Source organism: Pipistrellus hanaki, assembly GCF_964339955.1.
Source record: "Pipistrellus hanaki genome assembly, chromosome: 3".
Classification (NCBI taxonomy): domain Eukaryota; kingdom Metazoa; phylum Chordata; class Mammalia; order Chiroptera; family Vespertilionidae; genus Pipistrellus; species Pipistrellus hanaki.
Genome location: NC_140505.1, coordinates 161,323,042 through 161,336,984, shown reverse-complemented (window position 1 = coordinate 161,336,984; position 13,943 = coordinate 161,323,042). Strand labels below are relative to the sequence as shown.

Below are 13,943 nucleotides of genomic sequence, written 5' to 3'. Positions count from 1 at the left end.
CTTCTCTGTATGAAGTATATTAGATGTAGGCTGTTCTGAAAGTTTCATTGCTATGCATACTGATGGACTCCTGTCTTTTTTATGGGTGTAAGGTGATTGTACTGTCTCTAGAAGACCTTTTTGTCACTCCTCCTCCAAACTTGGTGCTAAAGTTTATGTATATTTCTACATGTTTCTGTTAATTCTTCTGTGATTTGTCACTACCCATCTCTTACCTCTGTTACTGAGGCCTCAAATTGAAAAATTACCCTGTGCTGGGAGTTAAAAGGAAGTTAAGGAAAAGGAGTCTCACTGCAGGAAAATATTTTGGTTGCTCATCATATTATCTAAGTCTTGGTCCTATGAGCTCATGATCAGACATGAGCATATTTATAAAATGCTTTTCTGGGCCCGGCATGGCAAAAACTGGGGTTGCAAAGTGATTCAGATTACACCGAGGACACTTGGATCATAGCCTTCTGCAGCTGGAATTGCTTAGGAGAGTCTCCCCATTACTTGAAATTCTTTTGCATGTTAATAGTTGAACATTATACAATAAAATATTTTTTTCCTTTTTGTATTAAATTTATTGGGATGACATTGATTCATGCTATTGCAGTTAGAGAGGAAAACCAGAAAGATAGATTATCTAAACCTGAAATCCCAAATGATTAAAAGGCTTAGCTTGTCAAGATTTAATCATCAGATTCTGAGTTCTTTTCACCACCTTTGACAAAAGCAAGTATCTGAGAAAATGTTTTCTTTTGGCCATGGGGATGGCAATGAAGATGAGTAAATCTGTCCAGGAGGTTCTTGCTCTCGCTTTCTGGCCTCATTTAAGAATTTGGAAGCCAAATTTTCCACTATCTTTGAAGGGAACGTGCATATAATTTGGGATCTTCTTGGAGATGTGTCAGCGGCCAAGCAATAAGATAGATTTGGCAATTAGTGTCACTGCTATAAAATGACACAGTTAATTGTAGAAAAAAATCATAGGATAAAGCTCAAGTCAAAGCAATTGAACATCTTCCAGCTTATATAATATTTTGTTGCTATATATCAGAGCTTTTACAGTTATTTAACATTTTTTTCTCAGACACGTATTATAGCATTCATGATTTTAAAATTATTCTGGTTATGGGTGAACTTTTGTCTGTACTAGGCATTATGTATTTTATCATGATTAATTATGTTTTCTAAATAGTTTTATTTCTCAAATAAGATAAAGCGTTTGCAAAATTAGCAGGGATTTTATTACTAAAGAAATGCCTTGATTAATTGCAAGTCTATTAGGGATAAATTAATTTGATCTACTGACCATTTTCATCTCATGGAGAGAAGTTTCCCTCCTCTGATATTTGCTTTGGATAATATATCATCATCATCATCATCATATTATTATTATTATTATTAATTCTTTTGGCCATGACTTGCCCACAAGCTATTCTACTCAACTTAAAAACCATGGGAGGGCAGGAAAGAGAAGAATATCTGTGAATAACATTTTCCAAAACTTAAGATAAGAACATAATAAAGATAAGTTCCAGGGGAGAAGTTAACCAAACAAAACTAGCAATGATAGTGAAGACAGAATATCGTTCAAGTTATGAAATGAAAGCATAGGAGAAATTCTCTTCATTGACCTCCCCTTAACCAGTTATCTATCTAACCAGTGCTCTCCAGTCTCTCTTAAAAAACACAAACAAACAAAAAAACACAACACCAGCAACTGATATACATTAGTGTGTTTGTTCCCAAATTTATACTTATTAGAGCATAAATTGTGTTTGTGCCCACTTAAACTTAACTGTTGTAATAACATAATTAAAAATTCTATTAATTGTTGAGATATAAGCAGCCTAATATTGTTTCTGTTTTAGGAAAACTTGGTTAAATGCTTTTTTGGATGGCTTGATGCAGGCCCAGTGGATATGGCATGCATGTTAAATTAGGTGTAGTGACAGAATTGTGAAATATTTGGGGAACTGGAAAGGTCAGATAACCTCGCTGCATTACAGATGTTTGAATTATCTTTCTCTTAAGGGTGACATGGAAAACCAAGCAGGAACCCAATACCTTATAGGGACTTGTCCTTCGTAGAAAGATTGGGGATGAATGTATAAATAATGAGTATTTCAAGTTAAAATGAAATATTTATTTTATGTACATTTAATTTTCTTAAATGATCCTCTACATGACTCAACTGCATTGACTGATTATTTGTTAATCAACCAGTCTTAGTCACCTGGATAAAAAGACCTTTATGATATTAATCTAAGCCCAACCAAACCTGGACACCTGGAACCTAGTCCTTGGGAGCTCCATAGAAAGTAGCATAATGAAACAGTCCCTCCCTACCACCCCCCCAAAAAATACAAGAAACAGTTTAATCTTTGTATCTTTTTAAAATATTAAAATGAATCACATTTTATGTTTAACAAACTCCCACAGTGACTTTTCTCTAACCAGTATGGAAAGCACTTCATTATTTCCCCTTGTTATTTTAACTCTCAACTGTGTAATTGATCATTTAACTGGGAAAAAAATTATTATTTTAGTAACTAAATTTATGCATTGCTCATGTGTGTTTTTTTCTTTTCTTTTCTGCACTGTAAAACAAAAACATCAGTAAATCCTGATCTTAGAAGCATGTTTCTTACCCATACAGAAGCCCAAAGATTTTTCTTTCACAATAACTGACCAGAAAGCCATGACAGAAACATTCTCTCTATTTCTATAGGTACTTCTATAGGTATTTTCTTAAAGGAGCAGATAATGCTGTTCTCGGGAGCACACGGGAAAGAGAATATCCAGTACAAGTTGAGGACAAGAAAGTTGCGTTTTAGACAAAGAGAGCAGATTCTGGCACCCAGAGTGGAAAAATGCAAAACGTTAGAGCCTAGTTCTGCATCCTCGAGCCGGCCTGGATAGAATGCACTTTACAATCAAAATTGTTTCTCCAGGACAGAAGTGGAGCTAAGTGTGTCTGTTTCAGAGACAAGCACTGCTCCACTTCTGGTGTGAAAGGAGAAGCTGGTGTTTATGTAAAAGCATCTGTGTGAAAGCCATATGGGGCTGTCTCTAATAAATACCCATTTAATCAAATGTCACTATGTTTTTTAATGTTTTATAGTTTGATGCAGAGAATGTACTTTTATTTCTTCAACAGCTGCTCTCTTTAAACGGGTGCAGCTGTACTACAGATTTAATTGGCAACAATTGCTTAGTTTTTAGTCCGGTTGCTTCCAGTCTTTCAAAAGCAATGTTTCGTGTTTCTGTGGAAGGAAAAGCCCTGATTTCTTTTTCCTAGAAAGTGCAAAGTCCGATAGGAAGTAGGAGTTACCTGAAGAAAAGTTTCTGCGTGATTAATTTTGAAAAAATATGAAAGTTGTATTTCCTACCTTGACAGTACTACGTTTTACACACATCTTTTACAAATTACATGAACAAAGATATTTGATGACCAGCTATCAGTCTTCATCTCAAAAGTCCCAAGATACTATAAACTAGAGAAAATTTTGACAAATCACCTGAAATGAGAAAAATAATGACATATCACTTTTAAATGCTACCTGCTTTAAGAATAACCCAGTACAATGTACGTGTTGCTTGAATTAGAACTTTGACTTTTCAATACATAGAGATACTTGTATTTTGATTCGATTAAAATGCAAAACACATGTTGTTCTCTCATATTTTTATATTTTACTGTTTCTATAATATTATTTTAAAATCTACTATCTGACTTAGTTGCTATGGAGAAATTATCTTTTTTCCATGCCTTAATATTTAATCTCTTTTAAACCCAGAAGAAAAACGTGGAGGAAAGTTAAGCATTATTGTTATATCATGTAATATCTGCCCAGTTTTAACATATTTTACTTCTCATAGACTTTCATCCTCTAAATAGAAATGTGAGTACAGATGCATAGATATTAAAAAACTTGATTTAAAAATGTATAATACTCATAATCTTTCATGCAAGTATTGTCACGATAGCTCTGAATGTATACTAGTACCTCTGATGAAATAAACTTAGGTCATCTCTTTCTTCACTCTTCCTATACCCACTTGACTCAACTTAGCTAGGATTTTTTTTTAATTATGCCTTTTTTTTAAATTGAGTATTGTAAAATATCTCCTTATATTAAAATCTTGTTAAATGTTAGCTAGGTACTTCTTAATTTCAGTATATAGTAGGTAACGCAGACAGAATTTTGTAATAAATGTGACTTCATTCCTCACTCCAAACCATAGCCCCTCTTAGTTATCTAGCTATTGCACAGGCCTAAAATTAGCAGTGAACTAGTTACTGTAATTACCTTGAGGCTTTTTATCACTCAAAAGTATTTTATGCTTAATGGTATTGGCATAGTATATTATATAACTCTAGTGCAAAGTCTGTTCCAATTTTCATATAGTATTTTATTTGACATTTAAAATTTTGCTTATTAAACAATAACTCACTCATAATAAACTGAGGTAGATATATCAGTATCTTTGTATGTTCTTCCAAGCCAATGAAAATTTTATTTATACTTTCTAGTCTTTTGAGTGAGAGAAAATGTGATTTTTTTTTTTTTTAGCTTATCTCTGATCTCTGCAAGAAAGAGATTTCTCTGTGTAACTCCGTGTGCTGTTCTTTCTCACTTTGTGCTGTTCTTTCTAACAAATTGGTATTTGTTAATGGATAATGAGCTCCATTTAGTTTAATAAACATTTCAGAAAACATTTAACTCAATTTTTGTTTTAACTTTCTGCCTTGCCTACAACCTTTTGTTCTATATTCCATTGTCTCAATTCTATTTTTTAGGATATGTAAGATAAATCATGACTGCGACATGCTCTTAATATTTAAAAATATGGCAGTTAAATGTGAAACATCTGGTGTTTCACATTGGAACATCATAATTAATGGAACATCATTAATAATGATTGATACACAATGACTAGAACAGTCTGCCTTAATTTGTATTTTAAGAATTATTGTATTCCATTCAAATATTTTTTTTTTTTTCCCCCTTTTCCTTGGTATGTGTGTGTGTGTGTTCTGGAGGATGAGTTGAGGAGAAATAATGAGAAAATATTCTGGTCAGTCATTATTAATGTGCTTAAAGAATAACAAAGGTTCAGCATATATTATATTACAATCATAAGTAGCATGTGAAATCAATTAAACATCATTTTTTGTATTAGTTTCCTGGGACTTCTGTAACAAAGTACCACAGAATGAGTGACTTAAACAATAGCAATGTATTGTCTCACAGTTCTGGAGGAATAGAAGTCCAAGTTCAAGGTGTCTGCAGGGTTGGCCTCTTCTGGTAGCCTTGATCGAAGGTTCTGTTCCATGCTCTCTCCTAGCTTTCAGTGGTCTCAGGCATTCCTTGCTTGCACATGGAATTCTCCCTGTGTCTTCATGTCATCTTCACTCTGCAGATATGCTTCTTCATCCAAATTTTCCCCCTTTTTATAAGAATCAAGTCATAGTGGGATTAGGGTCCACCTTATGACCTCATCTTAACATGGTCATCTGCAAAGTCCCTCTTTCCAAATAAGATTACACTCACAGGCACAGGAGGTTAGGTTTAATTTGTGTGTGGTGTGTATGTGAAGGGGGGTACATCATTCAACCCATAACAGTTATTGAGACACTGGTTTGTTCCTTTGTGATTAATTTCTAATAAGTTTTCAGAGCACATTTTTATTCTGAGGGCTCAGAATAAGACAAAAAGTTCATTCAAGTTGATGGGTTCAGAAGAGGCCTCCCCAAAATGTGCCACTTTGGCATGTGAATTATTTTAGGCTGAAGGCAATCGAGACCCTGAGAGCTCATGGGAAACTTTTATCTCTTCCTTAAAGAATTTAAATTTGGGGCCTTGCCCATAATAGGAGTTATTACTAGAGATAACTTTTTATGACCTATCTGTGGGGCAAGACAAACATCTAATTACTGAACATCTGCTTTTCTTATCAGGCTGTGAATGGCCTTATCTTCTGAAGCCCCAAGGTGCCTTACTTCCTTCTTAGCTCACAGGAACCTCATTTTTCCTTTCTGTCTCTGAGCCTTTAATGCATGTGGGGGTCTCAGACTCTTTCATGTAGGTATGTGGGGTTCCCAGATGTATGTGTGTAATGAAATTTTGTTATTTTTCTCTGAAGTAAATTTGATTAGACCAGATGGAAGAACCTAGAAGGGAAGAGGAAAATTTCTTACCCCACAAAGGGATATTGATTGATATACTGGGAAATGGGTTGTTAAGTATTATTACCTACTAGAGGCCCAGTGCATGAAATTTGTACATGGAGGGAGGGAGGGGACTCAGCCCATCCTGCACCCTCTCCAATCTGGGACCCTTTGGGGGATTTCTGACTGCCAGTTTAGGCCCCATCCCTGTAGACAGTCGGACATCCCTCTCACAATCCGGGACTGCTGGCTCCTAACCACTCTACTGTCTGCCTGATCGCCCCTAACTGCCTCTGTTTAGCAGCCTGATCACCCCCTAATTGGTCCTCTGCTGGTCTGGTCACCCCAAACTGCCCTCTTGCCAGCCTGGTCACTCCCTAAGTGCCCCCCTGCTGGCCTGGTTGCCCCTGACCTGTCTGGAAAAAGTCGGACATCCGGAAGATGTCAAGTCGACCTGGTCTAATTAGCATATTACCCTTTTATTGGTATAGATTACTCTATTAACTTAAGTACATCTGTGTTCTTTTATGATATGGCAGGCTATTGTGTACAAAGATTTATTTTTCTCTAAGTTAGCCAGAAAAGAAAAACTCGGAGGAATGTAGATGAACTCTTTGGAACAACTGAGGTAGTCATGCCATGAACAACTCGATTAAGGACTTTGCCTCACTTCCTGTGGTTTTAGTGGTGTTTAACTGTTTCTCTAAACAAAAGCCAAGGTCTAGTTATTCTTTTTTAAATATTTCAAGTCTAAAGTCTTGATTTAGCCTGTATTCAACAGGCCTTTAAAAATACATTGCTCTGCCATTTACATTGATAAAGTGACACATTCATTGGAATTAGCAATTCTTAGTTCCTAGTCTATATGTTCCTCATGTTTTTAAAAATGAAAATATGATCAACATGGTGTTTTAGAAACCGACTGTTTTTGAGTGGGTCACCTAATCACATATTTTAAAAACATGTTTGTTTGAGAGTTACATATAAGTGTAGGAGCTCTCAGAGGATTATTTTAATTTTTTTTTAAAGTTTTCTTTAACATTATTTTTCTAATTGTTGAAGTAATCCATGTTTATTAAACAAATTTTTGAAAATGCAGAAAACTATATGGGAAAAAGTACTTGCAATCCAACCACAAATGTAGATCATAAATTATATTGGTCGCCCCCATGTGAGCACATGCCTATGTGTAGAGCTAAAAGTAAATTTGACTTGTAAAAATATAAAGTGAAAATTTGCCAATTACTTATTTAACTGATTAATGAAGGAACTGATAAGATGTTGCAACTGATTCAAAGAAGTCAAAGTATCACACATTTATAGTTAGATAAGGAATGATTAAATGAATTTTTAAAAGATACTGATTAATATCCACAGGGCAAGGATCAATTGCATTCCATTGGACACAGCTTTTTTTTTTTTTTTTTTTTTTTTGCCTTGCTACCAGTTTTCTGTTACTTATGGAGTTGTAAAATGGCTCAAAGACAGCGAAAGTCAGAGATAACCAGGATATGTGAGTAGGTAGGACACCCACTAATGATTTTATTTTATCTTATTGTTGACCCATTTCAAAATCTTTCACAAATTTTCCATGTAGCTTATATTCATATTTGTTTTACTTTCACCAAATAGAGTTATGTTTTTACAGTTTTCCTCCTAAAACTAATATAACCAAATATAGAACATGTGTATCCCTTCCCATTGACATCACTGTTAGACACTTAGTCACCACGGGCATTATGAAATGCATAAACACTTGAAAACAAAAGCACAAAACCAAAACCAAACACCTCCTACCTTTCACTCTCTTTCCTTTACTCTGGGAGGGGGGCAATATATCACTTCTCTACTTTCCTCTCTTCCAATCACCCTTTCCCTCTTCCTTGCTCTCTGCCCCCACCCTCTGCTTGATCAGTTTAATCCTGATTCTGGAGTCTGAAGTTTTTCTTGCTTAAATTGTTGATACCAGTCACATTACCTGAGAAATGCATGCAGGAATATTATAAAGTCCTGGTGAACACAAATTCTTAAATTTTATCTCCTAAAGCTTCTGTTTAAAAATGAGAAATTTTTAAATTTTTAATCACCATTTTAAAAAATTCATCTTTGTTGTTATCTCCATTAAATAAAAGGGAAGGAACAAGCTTTTCAAAGAAATAGCTTCTTCAGCATTGAATGCAAAATGTCATTCCCAGTGCTTAATCACATTATTTTGTCCTGAAGTATCCAGGGCTCAAGGTGGTAGTTTATATTTTAGTAAATATTGAACTAAATATTCTTCAGGGAATAATTTAATAATTCTTTGGGAATCATTAAAAAGATTCTCTTCTAAATACAGTATTTTAAATTCAGCTATATATTCTGAATTTGCATATATATATATATATATATATATATATATATATATATATATATTCTGAATCTGTGTTTGCTTTTAAGTATAATTTTTTTTACTCACATTTATTTTCTTTTGGTCATTTATTTTCTTTATAAGGATTTTTGTATTTAATTTTTATTTGAATACATGTGCAAGAGAAGGGATTCAATTGTTTTTATTAATACAATTAATACAGAAAATTCCTACTGAAGACTACGAATGGCTACAATCTAAGTAGTCAGAAAAATATTGTAGCTAGCACACTTGGCAGTCATTCTCTAATAATATGAGCAAGGCTTGAAGTGATGGCTATTTTTTGACAGAGATGACTTATTTTGATTCACAATGTTTTGAGTAAAAGTAAACTATTATAGTTATGAAAATAAGACTTTTTTTCTTATGAATATTCTATATTAGAAGAATGGAAAGTCAGTGTGTAGCTCTCTCCCAATTTCTATAGAGGAAGGGAAATAATTTGTGCCTAAGTGTTTTATTGTTTAATTGAACTGTTTTATATGCAATCACATGTAATCATAAGATTTTGCATTCACTTAAAATTTATAGTGAATGCTAATTCTTGCTTCACCTATAGATTATTTAGCTTTATTCTAGTAAAAACAGATGTGAAAATAATGCTCTGTTCACTGATTTAGATGCTGATGACAGATGGGTCTTAGGCCAGAATAGCGTCTATGGCTTGGAGACATTGATTGTTAACATTTACGCTCCAATAATGAATGACCTGGATTTTTCCCACATGTTTGAGATCTTGACGTCATTGAGGCAGAAGGATTTGGGGCCATGGTATATTCATTGCTGGCAGTCATTCCTTAGTAAATCCTTGGTTGGAAAGTTAGATTTGAGTGACATCTGGAGGCTTTCTGTACCTAGAGGTGGGAGGATTCTGGGTTTGTGTTATTTCCTTGTGAGTTAGATTTGGCTGTTGGGAAATATCACACGTGCAATTGATGCATTTCACATTTCACATTGAGAGGGACTGAAAGGATTGAAAGAGAAAGATTGGTCTCTCATGGCTTCTTCCGTTGAATGGCAGTGGTTAATTTGATGTTAGGTGCTAATATAAAACATTACTTGAATTATGTAAATGTCTGTTATCAATTACCATTTAAAAGGACAGATTGGAAATATGTTTACTTTTCAGAAAAATGGCAGCAGTTATCCTTGAATATTTGAATAGCTATGAGACAGAATTGTTAAAATGGAATTCCATTTCCTTCCTAGAGGCCATGATACTATGGGAAACTTGCTGTGAGCACTGGACAAGAAGTGTGGGGATGTTGTTTTCAGGGCAAAAAGAAAAATATAAGGCTTGTTTGTGTTGTGACTAAGCAGAGCAGTGCATGTGTAATGAGATTGGGTTGTGACTTAGACTTCAATTCCCTATTAAATACTGCTTATATAGTTTGATCATGTGGATTTGATAAATTTGAAGCATACTTATTATACAGTATATCAGTAAGGCCCAAAGGAAACTTAAAATTCTATCATTATTAAACTCTGGGGTATAGAATTAAAAGTATAATATTAGATGTTTCTTTCTTTTGGTTCTCATTCCATCTGAAGAGCTAGTATCCAATATGTCTTTAGCACCTTATCAGCAATAGGAGGAATAATAATTTAATAATTCTTTTTTTATTTTTTTAAAATATATTTTATTGATTTTTTACAGCGAGGAAGGGAGAGAGATAGAGAGTTAGAAACATCGATGAGAGAGAGTCATCAGTCAGCTGCCTCCTGCACACCCCCTACTGGGGATACGCCCGCAACCAAGGTACATGCCCTTGACCAGAATCGAACCTGGGACCTTTCAGTCCAAACCGGTTTCAGCGAATTTAATAATTCTTTACTGTTTTCCTATTCAAGAATTTATTTATTTATTTTGCACATTGTTTCAATATAGAGCACATTGTTTAGACCTTGATGTTACAGGATGATGATGCATATTTTATAAGAAAGCTTTATAATCAAAATTTTAAAATCAACTTTTAACTACAAAGTGGGTTCTCTATCTTAAGAGGGTTATTCTATAGGTATACCAAATTTCTTTAAAGAAGCAGTCAGTGGTAGTGTTGTCAAATCCCATGGTTGTCATTTCACTAATGTTTTCTGTATAATGCTTTATTGCACTTTTACTGAAAAATTAAATTTAGAGTTTATAGAACCAGATAAATAAATCCAAAATCTGATTATGAAAGTATTTCAAATTTGATTGGATGTTCTGCTAAGTTCCAGGGATAAATGTTCAAGCCTGAACAAAAGACATAGATTATCATAGCATGTGTTAAAGTCTGTAAGAAGAGTCCATCCAGCATGGCTCAGCAGTTGAGCATTGACCTATGGGCACATGCCCAGGTTGTAGGCTCAATCGCCTGTGTGGGGTGTGCAGGAGGCAGCTGATTAATGATTCTCTCTAAAATCAATAAAAATAATAATAATCTTATATATCTAAGTTAAGTGTTTAGTTTTATATGTCTTCATCATTTGCTATCTACATTTTACATGGATGGGATAATTCTGTATATTTAATTTTGAATTAAATTATACTTAACTTAAATCTGTTTCACCAGAATTTTTTTCTTGTATTAAGTGATCCAAAACATTTTTAATGGTCATTAAATTTACTTTATGGCTGTGACATAACTTATTCTCCTATTAGACATTTGTGTGGTTTTCTAATATTTCTTATTACAAGTAATAATGAGATTTTAAAATGTCTTTAAAAACCTCAAGTTGCAAATCTCTTCACAATATATTCCTAGAAGTGGAATTACTAGGCCAAATGGTATGAATACTTTAAAACTTCCTGTACATATTGCCAAATTGCTTTCCAAGAATATTGTACCAGTTTGTACTCCCATCAGCATTATAGGGGAGTGCCCGGTAAGTTTTTAATTGGATTTATTTGGTAAGAAGCCAAATGGACAACACTTAACTGATCATTAAAACAAAGACAAGGGCATAACTTTATAGGCATTTTTCTGTCAAGATGAAAATTTTGGTCTGTTGTATTTCTGTTATGCGCCAAGGGAATTCTGCATGTTAAAACACATTGTGCCATTTTTATCCTCATTATGTCACCAGACTACAATTATACCTTGCATTTGCTTCAGATTTCCCCCCTCTTTGGCACTCTTAATGCCCATAAAAATAAGCAGAGGTGAAACCTGTGCCAGGGTTCTGACCTCTTTCCTGCGGACTGGATCCAGTCAGTGGTGAGAAGTGGGGACTGTTTCTGTCTTAGCTACTGTAGAGAGCATGTGCTGGGCTCACCCACGGTGACTGTCCTGTCAGTTGGGAGGGAACCTGCTGAATGCCTATTACAGAGTGCTGGATATATTTAATGAGCGAATAGATAGATGCATAAATAGATGAGTTAATAAACTGATGAACTGATAAACTCACAAGCCTATGACACTCAAAGCCCAAAGCTGTCTTTGCCATTTGTGGTATAGATGGGCAATCTCTTTACCACAGATGAAGGCATCTTTGGCTACTTAGAAAGATGCTTGTTAAGTCCTGTTGGCATTTCAGGTCACCATAATAGGACCACTTTCACCTGCCTAAACAAACAAACAAACAAACAAACATAAACAAACCTGATCCTCAGAGATCTGACAAGGTGGCTCTGATTCCCAATATCCTTCCGTACCTCAAATTATCTCTACTACTTCATGGGCCAAAGTCATTTGCGAGCCATACAAATCATTTATTTTGGATTTTTCTTGATCAGGTATGTCTACATTCAGTTGGAATTCATTTAAAATTGAGTGCCTGACATAAGTACTTTATAAAAATTTGATTTGCTTTGCTCTATTGGGAGATTGGCTCTGAACATAACTCTGTGAGTTGGGCTTCATATGCAAGGACAACATTTTTTAATCATCGCTGCTGGTTTTTGTTTTTTTTTTAATGTAGGCTACAGGTGTATATGAAAGTGACAGATGAGGTTGGAAGGGTTCCAGAGGAGAACCATTCATGTGGTTACTATGTCATCAGTAGCAACCTTGCCACTGGGCCCAGAAAATGTAAGAGAAGAGAAGCTCTGTGGAGAAAGACTGTGCTTGAATTGTGCTGGCCATCCTGTCGGAAGGTTTTAGCGTTATATGGTTCTTCATATCACATGTTGAGATGGGCACTTATTCTATAATGGAAGCTATTTTTAGACCTTCCTTCTCAAAAGGTCTCTTACGTTCCTATAATGAAAATTGCCAGTGGCAGTTCCATGAAGAGGATATACTTTAGGAAACATCCTCATAAGATTAAAAAAAATTATTGTGATTCTGAGACAATTGATAAAGTATTTATTACCTGTTAACCCCAGAAGTATAACTTGTCTAGATTGAACTATATATAGTAAAAGGAAAATTTACCCTAACATTTAGTAATATAAAATCCCAAGTCTTCTAGATAGTTAGCACTGTATAAGCATATTTAAATAAAAATGGAATCTACTATTTAGATAATGGAATCTACTCTTTTTCTATAAATAAAGGGGCCTCTTAGGAGAAAGCCTTAAAGTTGCTTCCACGTTATTAATTAAAAGAAGTTCTAGTTGGAGCTTAGAAAGTGATTGCCAAACTTTATGAATGGCCCAAAGGACTACAGTTTCCTCATTTGTACATTGGCTTAAAATCAATTCTAAAAATCCTCCCTCCTCCTTCCCCTTCTCCTCCTCCTGTTCCTTCTCCTCCTCCTCCTCCTCCTCCTCCTCCTTCTCCTTTTCCTCCTCCTCCTCCTCCTATTCTCCCCCTTCTCCTTCATTCCTCTGTTGACACCCTGCATGTAGATAAACATTTCTGTACCTGTTGAAACTTGTACATGCAAACCAATTCTTATACATGGAAACACTTTCATTCCTGAATCCAGATAGTGCATCTTAGTTTTCTTTTAATTCCAGGTCCTTTTCCCTGACACATCTTAGACTTCCAGTAAATATTTCTTGAATGAATTTTAAAATCTCTATTTATAAAGAAAACATGCCTTATTCATTGAGTGCATAAATTTCCTATTGCTATTAAAAATTTCACAAAGATGGCATTAACATTTATTATTTTACAGTTCTGTAGGTCAGAAACCGGACATGAATCTCTCTGGGTTAAAATTAAGGTGTGGCAGGGCTGCATTCTCTTCTCAAGGTTCCAGATAGGATCTATTTCCAGCTTCCGGAAGCTGCCCCATTTCCTTATGGCCCTTTCCCTCCACTTTTAAAGCAAGCAAAGTGGAGTCCTTAGATTGCATTGTTCTGAACTCTTCCATCTTCACATCTACTGCTACCTCTGATTCTCCTGTGATTACACTGGATCTGCGTGATAATCCGGAATTATCTCCTCATCTCAAGGTCCATAATCACATCTGCAGAATTGCCTTTGCCAAGTAAAAGGC

The 13,943-nt window shown here is 34.9% G+C and overlaps 1 protein-coding gene across 1 annotated transcript in view; it reads left to right on the top strand.

The window, feature by feature from the left end:
• Window positions 1–13,943, top strand: part of PDE3A (phosphodiesterase 3A) — a 249,689-nt gene that overhangs the window by 98,365 nt on the left and 137,381 nt on the right. The gene's annotated exons all lie outside the window — the stretch shown is intronic.